The sequence below is a fragment of the Lissotriton vulgaris genome, chromosome 2_1 (assembly GCF_964263255.1).
Source record: "Lissotriton vulgaris chromosome 2_1, aLisVul1.2, whole genome shotgun sequence".
Lineage (NCBI taxonomy): Eukaryota > Metazoa > Chordata > Amphibia > Caudata > Salamandridae > Lissotriton > Lissotriton vulgaris.
Window position 1 is genome coordinate 697,672,400 of NC_141687.1, and position 13,749 is coordinate 697,686,148.

Sequence of the window (13,749 nt, forward strand, 5' to 3'; positions counted from 1 at the left end):
CGGTTGAGAGTGGAAGTATGTGTCATCATATGTATTCACGGATGTTGCTGCTCTTGATCTGCTGCAGGCATAAATAGGTAAAATGGCGGTCGGAAGCAGCGCCATGGTGAGGATGGATAAAAAACTAGTGGAGATTTGGGCACTATCTGCGCTGTGAATGCGAGCATGGATCTCAGGGCAAGTGCATATGTTGAACATTCTGGCTCGGCTGGGATACTGGCAGCTATGACGGAAGCAGTGAAAATTGGTTGAGCAGAACGGGGGACCACACTGAATCACGGATCCCTGAGCGGGCACAAAAGCGTAAAAGAGAAGCACAACGTGACCAAGCGGGGACTAGAGGTTGAGATGCAGTAGTTTGGCTCTATCGCGTAGACAAAGGCCAAAACGTGAACTATATCAGCACAAAGAGAGGGGTGCAAAGGATACTGTGCATACATAAGCAAGACCTGTCTACTAATCCGGAGCCTCTCTCCCCAGTAAGGCATAGTGCAGTTGTGCACGCGGGAAGGGCGATTGATCTCTACAGGTGGTCCACGCCCAACTCATGGTCCATGTTAAGACTGCTCCAGCAACCACCCGCCAAACGTAACGCCATCACTACATTATGAAGCACGAGTTAAACGGTGTTAATCTGTACACCCATCTGCCTGTGTGATCACGTGCAAGTGGAATCTGTCCGGGTTCTGGAAGTGACCGTGCCTCAGCAGCTAGAGGGGGAAAAATGGACAAACCGGATAAGCAACAACCGAAGCTCACCTTCGAACTACGTAAAGCGCCTAAAGGCCAAACTGGTCAAATAGAAGACGACTCGGCATCGGACGAAGCGGAGGAAAGTAACATGGAGGCCATTCTGAGAGCCATACAAACTAACTTCAGGACATAAATGGTAAACTAGACCATCTGACGGGGAGAATGGATAGTATGGCAGCGAAAATGGATAAACAGGGAGAAAGACTGGACACAGCGGAGTAACGCATCTCAACCGTCGAGGATGAATCTCATGACACGGCAGGGAAGTGTAAGGGCATGGAGAAAGTGCTCGAGGTTATCAGCGATAAGGCGGAGGAGTTGGAAGCGCGGTCCCGCCGGAACAACGTAAGGATAGCAGGCCTGCCGGAAACAACAAATACTGGCCGTATGGAATCCTATGTCGAGCAACTATGTAAAGATATCTTTGGAGAAAGTGCCTTATCGCCAATTTTCGTTATTGAAAGAGCTCATCGTTCTCTTGCACCAAAGCCACCAGTAGGAGGAACACCACGACCCATAGTAGCCTGAGTATTGACTTACAGAGACTGTGACACCATTCTGCGTTTGGCACGTGAAAAGGGACAGATTCTACATCAAAGGAACAAACTGGAATTCTTTCCAGATTTCACCGTGGCTGTACAACAGGCACGTAGGGAGTTTGCTGCGGTCAAGGCGAAATTTCGGGAGCTACAAATCAACTACGCCATGCTATACCCGGCACGCCTAAAGATCACCAGAGAAGACGGTCATTCTCAGCAGTCCCAAAGCGCCCAGGACTTCCTCAAAAAGATAACGAGCAAAGGCAAGAAAGCGAACAGGCCAGAACAGCAGCACGACTCAGATTAATGGTGAATGTTCGAGATACAAGGGGTTAACTGGACATTGTAGGTTTGATACCTGCGGATAAATATGCATAATGGAACAATGTCACTGTTACTCAGGATACAGTTGGTGTACACAATCTGACATCAGGTTGCTTGATTTCTGCCTGCATATGGACGCATAACAGACAAGATTGTCACGTAATATGCAACGGGTACTTGCAGGGCATCTATGCAACGGTGATGACCTACTTTGCTGCTACCACACTTTCCAAGGGATATTGCCATATTGGTTAATCGAATGTTACAAACCTATTCCTGAGGGGGTTTTCTAGTAACATTAGCACGGTCTTAATAGCCCGGACGCGTTACTGGTGTCAAGGTAAATGATACACGTAAGACTGCTGGTAACCTAAGTGTATCTGCTACCTCTTTGCATTAGGAGTATCGTATGATATAACATTGATGATGTACCTGATTGTTCTGGGTGGGTATGGTACTAGAGGGCTAAAATGCGGGAAAATGTATTGATATGGTGAAATGTTTAACTGCATAATTGCTATCCATACCGGGTAACACATGCCTTACCATCTGATGTACACGAGATACTCGAAAACGCACACACCTACTTTATGCACTGTTAAAACAGATAAGTGTGGCTATGTTGACAAAAAATACGGATTATTGTTACTAGGGTTATATGATGTAGCATGGTTGTGCCGGTGCCGAGATGGTGCATCTAGATGTTTTTTTTATTACACTGCAGCATCTGTTCAGATCCTATTAAGTCTGCCCCCATCCATTTAGTTGGGTGGAGTAGTACACCCCCAGTGGACCTCTAAATGGGTAATCCCCACACAGTTATGTCATCTGATGTTGTTCGATGGGGGACATGGCTTCGGCAGGGTTGGGGTGCTGAAGTGGGTGGGATTGGGGTGAGTTTGGGTTTTGTTATTGCAAATAGGCCACGGCATTTGAGATGAATTGCTGATATTCATGTTGTAACCAGGTTGATACAAAGGGGGGGAATTAGAGGTACATAAGTAGATATTGACATCCCATGTTTACCAGGGCTATACTATCAAGTGCATGATGCTGCAAGGGAAAAGGCGCTTTAGGTAAAAGAAGTCTGAACCTCCTCACGCGGAACGTGCGGGGATTCACGAATCCAAAGAAAATAAGACAGATATTCCGTGTCTCGATAGATGTGACATTGATATAGCATTGTTGCAGGAGACTCACATAGCACCGACTACACGCACGAAAATTGGGTCGAGATGGGCAGAATCCACGCATACTGCTATCTATTCTTCTTATTCAAGAGGGGTAATAATGTAATCAGGGAAGGCGTAAATTTGAAGATTAATAAAACAATCCTAGATCCTTATGGTAGATATGTCATCGTGTCAGGGATACTACGTGGACAACGGGTGACACAAGCCAATATACATGGTCCCAATGTAGACTCCCCTGAATTTTTTTATGGAAATCTGGAATCATAAGCACTAATTCACACACACCAACATCATATGGGGCGGAGATTTCAATGTGGCGTTAAGATATAGTTTGACCATTCTACGGAACCACATAGGAAAGCCAGAGTGAAAGTGTGGGACATAATGGAGGAACTGTCACTTAAAGATCTCTGGAGAACCAGATATCCGGATGTATCAGGGGCGACGCACGTTAATATGGTGCACAGTAGTTGGTTCCGGATAGATTATTGGCTGGGGTCGGACAACATCTTATTGTGGACAGGGGCGCTGAAAACACTGCCTAGAACTATATCAGATCATAATCTGGTCCTATTAACCCTCCAAATACCGCATTATACCCCGCCCTCTGTTTAGTTGGAGATTTAACGCCAAAGCGTTTACGGACCCGATTTACGCAGACACTATTGCCAGGGCCATAAAAGAGTACTTTCAGACTAATGTTACAACAGTCGACGACCCAGGTACATTATGGGAGGCTTTTAAAGCAACAGTGAGGGGGGTGTGCATGAGTACTACAGTGGGGATTTTAAAAGATATTAGAGGGCAGATAACTAGATGTGAAAACAGGCTGAAAGAATTAGAAAATGAGTTTGAGCGCACGCAAAACACTGCTTTACTGGGAGAACTGAGGCAAATCCACATGGAACATCAAATGCACATAGCAGATGAACTCAAATACATATACAAACGACCGGCAGCCAGGCAATTTGGGGAAGGAGGCAGACCAGGTAAAGTTCTGGCAACAAAAATGTACGAAGGGAAAGGCCCCCACACTATTACACAATTACGAGACGAGGCAGGAGATATGGTCTTTCACACGGAAGGCATACTGCAAAGTTTCGTGCACAACTATAGCGAATTGTACGAATCCAAGCAGACAGCCGCCCAGAGGAAATATTTAGCTACCTGAAAGACGTGGCCATTGCATGGCTCTAAGACCGTCAACGAGAATACCTGTTGCTGCCAGTAACGGTGGAGGAAGTAACGGAGATCATTCAAACGCTACCTAATGGGAAGGCACCGGGCCCTGATGGGTTCACTTGTGAATTCTATAAAACGTACGTCTAACTTTTAGCCCCCCATTTGGTTGAGATGTATGGTAACTCCTTTGATCAGGCAATGCTTCCTCTGACGCTTCGAGAGGCGGTGATAATTGCCCTCTTGAAACCAAACAAATATTCTGAACTGTGCGAGTCATACAGACCGCTATCACTAATTAACGTTGACTCTAAAATACTAGCCAAACTCCTAGCGGTCCGGATCAAGCAGGTTTTATACCTTCGAGATCCACATCTCACAATACCAGAACACTCTTTGCTCTTTCTCACTATTTAACACCCAACACTAAGGCCGTGGCGGTCATGCTGGATGCCGCCAAGGCATTCGATTCGATAGAATGGCCTTATCTTCTCACAATCCTGCAACGGATGGGATTCCCCCAGATGTTCATAAAGTGGGTAGCACTGCTGTACACGAACCCAGTAGCCAGGGTGTGTGTGAACGGATATATTTCGGACTCATTCCCTATTGCACGGGGTACAAGACAGGGGTGCCCTTTGTTGCCCCTGCTCTTTGCACTAGCCCTGGAACCATTAACCTGCATTGTTAGACAAACACACAATCACTCTGCATTACATTTCCCGGGTCGGCTGCTACACATATCATTATATGCAGACGACATGCTTTTATATGTCCGTGTCCCGGAACAAAATCTAGACCAATTATTAAGGGAATACATAAAGTTTGGGCGACACTCAGGCCTGCAGATTAACTGGAATAAATCCTCAATCATCCCACTAACAGACCTCACTACACCACACACAACGGAATTCCCTTTGGATTGGCAAGTTGACTCCATTAGATATCTGGGGGTATGGTATAGCAGGAACCCTGAGGAAGTCATACGTACCAATTACGGTAGAGTGATTGCTACGCCTGAGGAAAAGGTAAACCGGTGGATACAGCTACCGCTCTCTTTGGCTGACAACATTGCCATTGTGAAAATGAACATACTCCCCAAATTCCTCTACCTATTTAACAACATCCCCATTCCACCACCAAGAGCAGTATTTACAAACATCACGTCTTTAATCTTGAAACTAATTTGGGCAGGTAAACTAGCACGGATAGTACTCAGAACACTGACACTACCCTACGAGAAGGGAGGTTTCTGTGTCCCCGATTTCTTCCTATATTACTTATGTGCGCAGGCGCAGTATGCTGCACAATGGTATCACACGGTCCCTTACTTAACGCACACCGCAGTGGAAGAAGGGGATGCCTGGCCAATACCACTGACGGCTGTGATCACACACAAAAAACCACCCCTGCACTCTGCAGATATAAACACAATTGACGCTACGACACACGCTTGGAGGAAACTGGGGCAACTAGCTCATTAGTTACCACTCTATGCCCCGGCACTGTCCTTACATCACCATCCAGCCCTATCTGTAACTAGGGAGGACGTAGGCATGGAACTTCTGAAACAGGTAGGGATTGATACCTTCGGTGATTTATATCATGATGGGAGGTTTTGCAAATTGGAAGATCTATATCATACATAAAGAATCAGACCATGTTATTTAGATTCACATATTACAGGCTACAAAGGGCTATTCAAGACTTCTTTCCAGATTTCCCAGCAGAACCAGCACGATTAGACACGCTACAACTCATACTGACATCTTCGAATACCACACTTAGTATTGCGACTATACACAGTTGCCCAAGCCGAAATCCCATACACCACCACTAAAGCGATGACGAGGTGGAATGAGGTACTCCCAGGCCCACTAACCGAACAGGAATGGTACAGAGCTTGTACATTAGTTAGACTACTCACACCAAATGGAAACTTACATATCATTCATTTCAAATACCTCCACCAAACATATCATACTCCGGTGCGACTCCATAAATACAGGTTACGTGAGGACGCAAACTGCAAAAGGTGCGGGATGAGGGAGGCTGACTTTATACATCTAGCTTGGAGCTGCAGACAAAAACTCTTACTGGGGGAAAATAACTGTCATGATTAAGGAGATGGTGGGAGTGGAGATCAATTGTTCTATAAAAGTATGCCTGCTAGGACTTCCGTCAACGGTGAAGGCCGAGAAGCGCAGGTTTTGTGCAATAGCGCTTCTAATAGCCAAACAACAAATATCACAATGTTGGGGAGGAATGAGAGTTCCCAGTATTAAACAATGGCTACAAGACATGGCCTGTTGCAGGGACAGATTACTGACTTATAAAGAAGAACTGCCGGCCAGGTCGCGCCCAAAGGATTTCTGGAGGTACCCAACTGTGTTTCTGCAGAAAAATTAAATGAATGAAATGTCATAAGTGCTGATGTATCTATTTGCTTGTCCAGCATGCCCGAACTTGATATAATTCTGTTAATCCTGACTGACCCCTTTTTTAGGTTTCGCCTGTCGAAAGCTGCAGAAGCAGCCTTTTGCGCAGGTGAAATCTAATGACTTACACTGTGTGGCTTTGTTCCGCCCTCTCTTTCCATTGGCTAGCTCCATAAATGGAGGCTAGCCATTAGAAGAGAGATCTGCTCGTCATTCTGCGAGCAGATTCGTGGGAGTTCCGGCGATTTTTAGGCTTTTTGCTACGTCATGCGGCTGTGGGCGTGTTTTTTTATTTGGGGGGGGGGGGGGGGGGGGGGGGGGGGGTTGGTCTTTCTGCCGAAAGCCGCCGGAAGAAGTCGTCCTTGGTGAGTGCTTGCTGTCCTGTCTTCCCCCGCGCCCCCTCCCGCTGTCCGTGTGCTCGTTAACGACTCCCCTCACATTGTCCATGTGTGCCCGTTCCCGCCCCCCCCCCTCCCGCTGTCCGTGTGCCCGTTCCCACCCCCCCTCCCGCTGTCCGTGTCTCCGGCATTGTAAATGCTTGTTTAATGAGGCTGTGGAGAGATCCGTAAAAGAAACAATAAGCCGAAGAGTAGGGGAGTGAGGCGCAGTACCTCTGAAGACAATACAAAATATTTTTCGGAAAATAAGATACAGCTGGCGGCTTCTAGCTTAGTTGCTGTGGGGGAACTAACATTATGCGCAAGTCTTTCCGTTTCAAGCCGCTGTTTCTGTGCCTACAGTCTATAGTCATGTCGGGCTTCGACAGCTCCTGAACGTCATCAATAACATCGTGGTGCGGCCGGGGCTTGAGGGATATGCCATGCCGCGCAAGTGCAACACGGAGCAAACCGGGCGTCCCAAGTGCCCCCTAGATCCGTACTTCATAGTCCCGGACAAGTGCAAGTGCGTGGAATTAAAGACACTGAAGCTGCAGGAGTCGCCAGATGCTGTGCCTCACTGAGAGATGCCCCGCAACATGCAGCTCTAATGTGATAGGTATCTCTGTGACAAAGTGGTTCCAGGCAATCGGGTGACCATCATGGGCATATACTCCATCAAGAAGTCTGACATGACTTCGAGCAAAGGGCGGGACCGAGTTGGCGTGGGCATTCGCAGCTTCGTTATCCATGTGGTTGGCATCCAGGTGGACACAGATTGAACAGGCCGCAGCGCTGTAGGCGCCGTGACCCCACAGGAGGAGGAAGAGTTCCGCCGACTGTCCCCCCGGCCAGATATCTACGAGACCGTTGCCAAGAGCATAGCTCCTTCCATTTACGGCAGCGCAGACATCAAGAAGGTCATTGCCTGCCTCCTGTTTGGAGGCTCCCGGAAGAGACTCCCTGATGGGCTTACTCACCGTGGTGACATCAACCTGCTGATGCTGGGGGACACTGGTACGGCCAAGTCACAGTTGCTGAGGTTTGCGGGGCGCTGTTCGCCTATTGGGGTGTACACCTCTGGGAAAGGTAGCAGTGCTGCTGGTTTAACAGCTTCTGTGATGCGTGACCCGGTGACACTGAACTTTATCATGGAGGGTGGTGCCATGGTTCTGGAAGACAGAGGAGTTGTGTGTATCGACGAGTTTCACAAGATGAGGGAGGATGACCGCGTGGCCATTCACGAAGCCATGGAGCAGCAGACCATCTCTATTGCAAAGGCTGGCATCACTACCACCCTGAATTCACATTGGTCGGTTCTGGCTGCCAACTCTGTGTATGGGCGCTGGGATGACACAAAGGGTGAGGGGAATATAGACTTCATGCCCACCATCTTGTCTCGATTCGACATGATCTTCATAGTAAAGGACGAGCACAACGAACAACGGGATATGACCCTGGCCAAGCACGTCATGAATGTGCATCTGAGCATCTTGACCCAGGCCCATGCTGTGGAGGGAGAGATAGAGCTCAACGTGCTCAAGCAGTACATTGCATACTGCCGAGGGCGATGTGGACCCCGACTTTCTGCTGCAGCAGCCGAGAAGCTGAAGAACCGGTACATCCTGATGCAAAGTGGGGCCCGGGAACATGAGCGGGAGAGTGACCGGCGTTCCAGCATCCCCACAACTGTCCGGCAACTTGAGGCTATTGTACGGATCTCCGAGTCCCTCAGCAAAATGCGTCTGTAGCCCTTTGCTACAGAGACTGGTTTCCACGCTGGATGCTGCCATGTCTGGCAGCCTCTCTGGTGCTGAAGGCTTCACCACAGTGGAAGACCAGGAAATGCTGTCTCGGATCGAGAAGCAGGTGAAGCGGCGGTTTGCTATTGGCTCACAGGTGTCTGAGCACAGCATTGTTCAGGACTTCATCAAACAGAAATACCCGGAGCATGCAATTTACAAAGTGCTGCAGCTGATGATGATGATGCGACGAGGAGAGATTCAGCATCGCATGCAGCGCAAGGTCATGTACCGTATCAAGTAACCTTACAAACACTCAGCCTTTGAAAGAACAGACTTGGCATATAGACTTCTGGCTGCAGTGTCTACTGACATTTCTGAGCTTCAAGTAGACTCACTTGTGAAAGGCTGCCCTGACGAACGCTTTCTCACTATTGCTTGTTAAATCAACTCATAAACTGCACCTATCCAGGATTACTATTCAGGCTTGGATAGATTCGCCCAGGAAGTGATGGTTACACATTTTCAAAATACTGGGTGTATTGGTCAGTGGAATGCATACAACACCAAAACAGGCGAATTCTGATCATATGATTCAGCTATATGATGGAACATCAAGACTCTGGTGCTCGTGCCATCGCTGGGTGCAGCTCGACCTTGTATCCCTTTGGTTGAAGGATGGGCAGGCAACCAATGTTAAAGGAGTACTGCTTAGAAGATAGTTGTCAGATACAAATTCTCCTATCCTTTTGAGCATAAATGTTTTGTACATAAGCTGAGAAATAAAAAAATAAAGTAAAAAAAATAAATAAATAATTTTTTTTTTACAGTTATGTTCATATGCTTTAAAGGCGCTTTCCATAGTTGCACGGCGCAGAATGTTCCCCTCTAATGGTTTGGTCGGCCGTGGAGTGGTTCTATTGCAGCTGCATTGCGCATGAGCAGTAGCCGCCATCTTCGTTCTGGCTCGATCTAGGGACAGATCGCCACACTCCATATGCTGTGTTGCATTAATGTCTGTGTACGTTCTTGCCAGTGAACTCGACCTGCCAGTGTCTGCTATGTCTCCCTTGTGACTAAATTAACTATTAGCGCTGGCCTTCGTTATTCTGCATCTGGTGCATGTAGCATCTATTCCAGGGACTTTTTTTTCTCTGACTCTGCATTGACTCAGGGTTGTCATCCTTAATTCTACATCTAGTACATGTATTCTAGTAACTTGTTCTTTGTTTGTTGACTCTTCGCACTGACTCATGATTGAGGAGGCTAACAGATTAGTGGAGAGTGGGTGAAGAGCTTCATAGGAATGGGTGTAATAATGTTTCTACTTTTGAGGTATCATTTAGCTATTTAGGGTATTCTGGGATTTGTTTTCGTTTGAGTGGCAGGCCGGATACCAATGGTTTGTTCAGAATAGCCAAGCACTGGAAACAGGGCTGTGCTTGCTTCCCTGCCCCCTGGCTGTGCTTGCTTCCCTGCCCCCTGGCTGTGCTTGCTTCCCTGCCCCCTCGCATTGCTTGCTTCCCTGCCCCCTCGCTGTGCTTGCTTCCCTGCCCCCTCGCTGTGCTTGCTCTCCTGAGTGTGTTTGTGGCTCTGGGTGGGGGTGTGTGGCTCTGGGTGTGTGTGTGTGTGTGTGTGTGTGTGTGTGTGGCTCTGAGTGTGTGTGTTTGTGTGTGGCTCTGGGTGTGTGTGTGTGTGGCTCTGGGTGTGTGTGTGTGTGTGGCTCTGGGTGTGTGTGTGTGTGTGGCTCTGGGTGTATGTGTGTGTGTGTGGCTCTGGGTGTGTGTGTGTGGCTCTGGGTGTGTGTGTGTGGCTCTGGGTGTGTGTGTGTGTGGCTCTGGGTGTGTGTGTGTGTGGCTCTGGGTGTGTGTGTGTGTGTGGCTCTGGGTGTGTGTGTGTGTGGCTCTGGGTGTGTGTGTGTGTGGCTCTGGGTGTGTGTGTGTGGCTCTGGGTGTGTGTGTGTGTGTGGCTCTGGGTGTGTGTGTGTGGCTCTGGGTGTGTGTGTGTGTGGCTCTGGGTGTGTGTGTGTGTGGCTCTGGTTGTGTGTGTGTGGCTCTGGTGTGTGTGTGTGGCTCTGGTGTGTGGCTCTGTGTGTGTGTCTCCCTGTGTGTGGGTCTGTGTGTGTGTGTGTGGGTCTGTGTGTGTGGGTGTGTGTGTGTGTGTGTGGGTGTGTGTGTGTGTGTGTGTGGGGGGGGGGGTCTGTGTGTGTGTGGGTCTGTGTGTGTGTGGGTCTGTGTGTGTGTGTGTGTGGGTCTGTGTGTGTGTGGCTCTGTGTGTGTGTGGCTCTGTGTGTGTGTGGCTCTGTGTGTGTGTGGCTCCGTGTGTGTGTGGCTCTGTGTGTGTGTGGCTCTGTGTGTGTGGGGGGGCTCTGTTGATGTGTGTGTGTGGGGGGGCTCTGTTGGTGTGTGTGGGTGGGTCTGTGTGTGGGTGTGGGTCTGTGTCTTTGTGTTGCATTTGCCAGAGATTAAAGTATTGGCATTGTAAATGGCAATGCCATTTATTTATCTGTTTTCAAAACCAACAAATAAATACAAATTTTGTCATGTACAATGCCAATAGCTCAATCTTTTCAAAAGGCGAAACCATTGCATTGTAAATGCTTGTTTTTCTTTCATATGCTGTATATGTAAAGCACACACATGGATGATGAATGCGGAAGGAATATGCTACTTACCAGTATGCATCTGTTCTTGGCATGTAGGGCTGCTGACATTCATATCTGTGCATAGATCGCCGCCTAGTGTTGGGTCCGGATGATTGCACATTGTTGTCCTGGAAGAGTCTTCCGAGTATCACGAGATAGGTGGCTCCTCCCCTGGACTACAGTGCGCATGGGCATCCTCTCCATCCTCAGATTGTTTTTCGCCATTGCGGCAGAGATGGGAGTGTAACACAGTAAGTGATGACCATGCCTGAGAATGATTCTGAGTGCTACAGCTGCGACAGGTACCGGGGAGGAGGGTGGGCGATATGAATCTCAGCAGCCCTACATGCCAAGAACAGATGCATACTGGTAAGTAGCATATTCCGTTCGAGGTATGTGGGCTGCTGAATTCATATCTGTGCATAGAATAAATAGCAGTTACCTCCTTAGCGGTGGTTGCCTGTGCCAGCTGCAGCAGTCTGAAAAATGGTTTTGAGAACAGCCTGTCCTACAGCAGCTTGCTGTTTGGAGTGTACATCTACGCAGTAGTGTTTGGTAAATGTATGTATGGTGGTCCATGTGGCTGCTTTACATATATCCTTTAGGGGAATGTTACCTAGGAAAGCCATGGATGCCCCTAACTTGCGTGTGGAATGCGCTCTTGGGGGAACTGTTAATGTGCGTTTAAGCTTTTTGATAACAGATTTGTATGCACTTAACAATCCATCCGGCTATACCCGATTTGGAAATGGGGTTGCCTTTGTGTTGTGGAGAGAAGGCAACAAACAGTTGCTTGGTCTTTCTGAAATCTTTTGTCCTGTCGATGTAATACAGGAGAGCTCTTTTAACATCTAAAGTGTGCAGTGCTCGCTCTGCCACAGAATCTGGATTGGGGAAGAAAACTGGCAATTCAATGTTTTGATTAATGTGGAACTGCGACACCGCTTTAGGCATGAATTTAGGGTTGGTTCGTAGCACTACCCTATTAGCATGAATTTGTATGAAAGGCTCTTGAATAGTTAGGGCTTGAAGCTCACTAACTCTTCGTAGCGATGTGATGGCTACCAGAAAAGCCACTTTCCATGTAAGAAACTGTATTTCACAAGAGTGAAGGGGTTCAAATGGTGGTCCCATTAGTCTGGTGAGAACCACGTTTAGATTCCAGACAGGTGGTGAAGGAGGGTGCCTGGGAGGGATCACTCTTTTGAGTCCTTCCAGAAAGGCTTTAATGGCAGGAACCCTGAAAAGGGAAAGATGCTGCCTGTTTTGAAGACATGCCGCAATGGCGGCCAGGTGTATGCCAGATTGCATCTGTAGAGATGCAACAAATAGCATATGATGTTCTGCGTGGACGCATCCAGCGGATTAATGTCATTATTGGAACAGTAAATGACAAACCGTTTCGATTTGGCCACATAACATGCCCTAGTTGTAGGTCGCCTTGCCTCCTTGATGATGTTCATACAGTCAGGGGGTAGGTTGAGGTAGCCAAACTCTATGACCTCAGGAGCCATATCGCAAGGCTCAACTGTTGTGGATCTGGGTGCTGAATGTCTCCATGGCTCTGAGTGAGGAGACTGGGCGTGAGGCGCAGCCTTTCGTGGGGCACCACTGAAAGTTCTAGGAACATGGTGTACCAGGCTTGCCGTGCCCATGTTGGAGCAACCAGGATGAGCGTCATGGAGTGTTGTCGCAGTTTGCGTGCCACTAGCGGTATGAGTGGTGCTGGAGGAAAAGCGTACGCAAATCTGCCTGACCAGTTCATCCATATCGCATTGCCCTGAGACTGCGGGTGTGGGAACCTGGCGGCGAAGGTTCGTCATTTTGCGTTTTCCTGGGTGGCGAATAGGTCGATCTCTGCTGGAAATATGGTTGGAGCACTGAGGGTTGCATCTCCCACTCGTACATCTGATGGCTGTGCCTGCTGAGCAGGTCCGCCATCTGGTTGTCTTTGCCTGGGAGATGTTCTGCCATGAGGAACATGTTCCTCTGGATAGCCCACTTCCACATGCTCTGGGCTAGATGAGATAGTTGCGGAGAGTGTGTGCCTCCCTGCTTCTGGATGTAATACATTGCAGTCATGTTGTCCGTCCGGATCAGCACGACTGTTGCACAGGTGCAATTTGAATGCTTTCATCGCCATGAAGATTGCCATCAGCTCCAACAGATTGATATGCATCTTTTGCTGCTGCGACGTCCATAGTCCCTGCATGGTATAATGGAGGACATGCGCTCCCCAGCACTGGAGAGATGCGTCCGTTGTCAGCACTATTTGTGGGACAGGCTCTTGAACGGTCGTCCCCTGCAAAGGTTTTGTGTGTTCCACCAATGCAGAGAGTTGTATGCACGACCGGTCACCAACACTAAGTCTCTCAGATGCCCATGAGCCTGGTTCCACTGTTGTGCTAAGCACTCCTGAAGCGGACGCATGTGTAGCCTCGCGTGCGGGACTATGAAGATGCAGGAGGCCATCATACCGATCAGCTGCATGAATACCTGCGCTGGGAGCGAGTGCTGGGGGCTGAATTTCTGGATTAGCAACTGCATGCTGTTGACTCTG

General features: G+C 48.4%; 1 protein-coding gene and 1 pseudogene across 4 annotated transcripts in view; one reads left to right on the forward strand and one right to left on the reverse strand.

Annotated features, from left to right (window-relative positions):
• USP47 (ubiquitin specific peptidase 47) overlaps positions 1–13,749 on the reverse strand; it is a 1,494,847-nt gene that overhangs the window by 880,723 nt on the left and 600,375 nt on the right. The gene's annotated exons all lie outside the window — the stretch shown is intronic.
• On the forward strand, positions 725–9,170 carry LOC147731001 (DNA replication licensing factor mcm5 pseudogene; annotated as a pseudogene).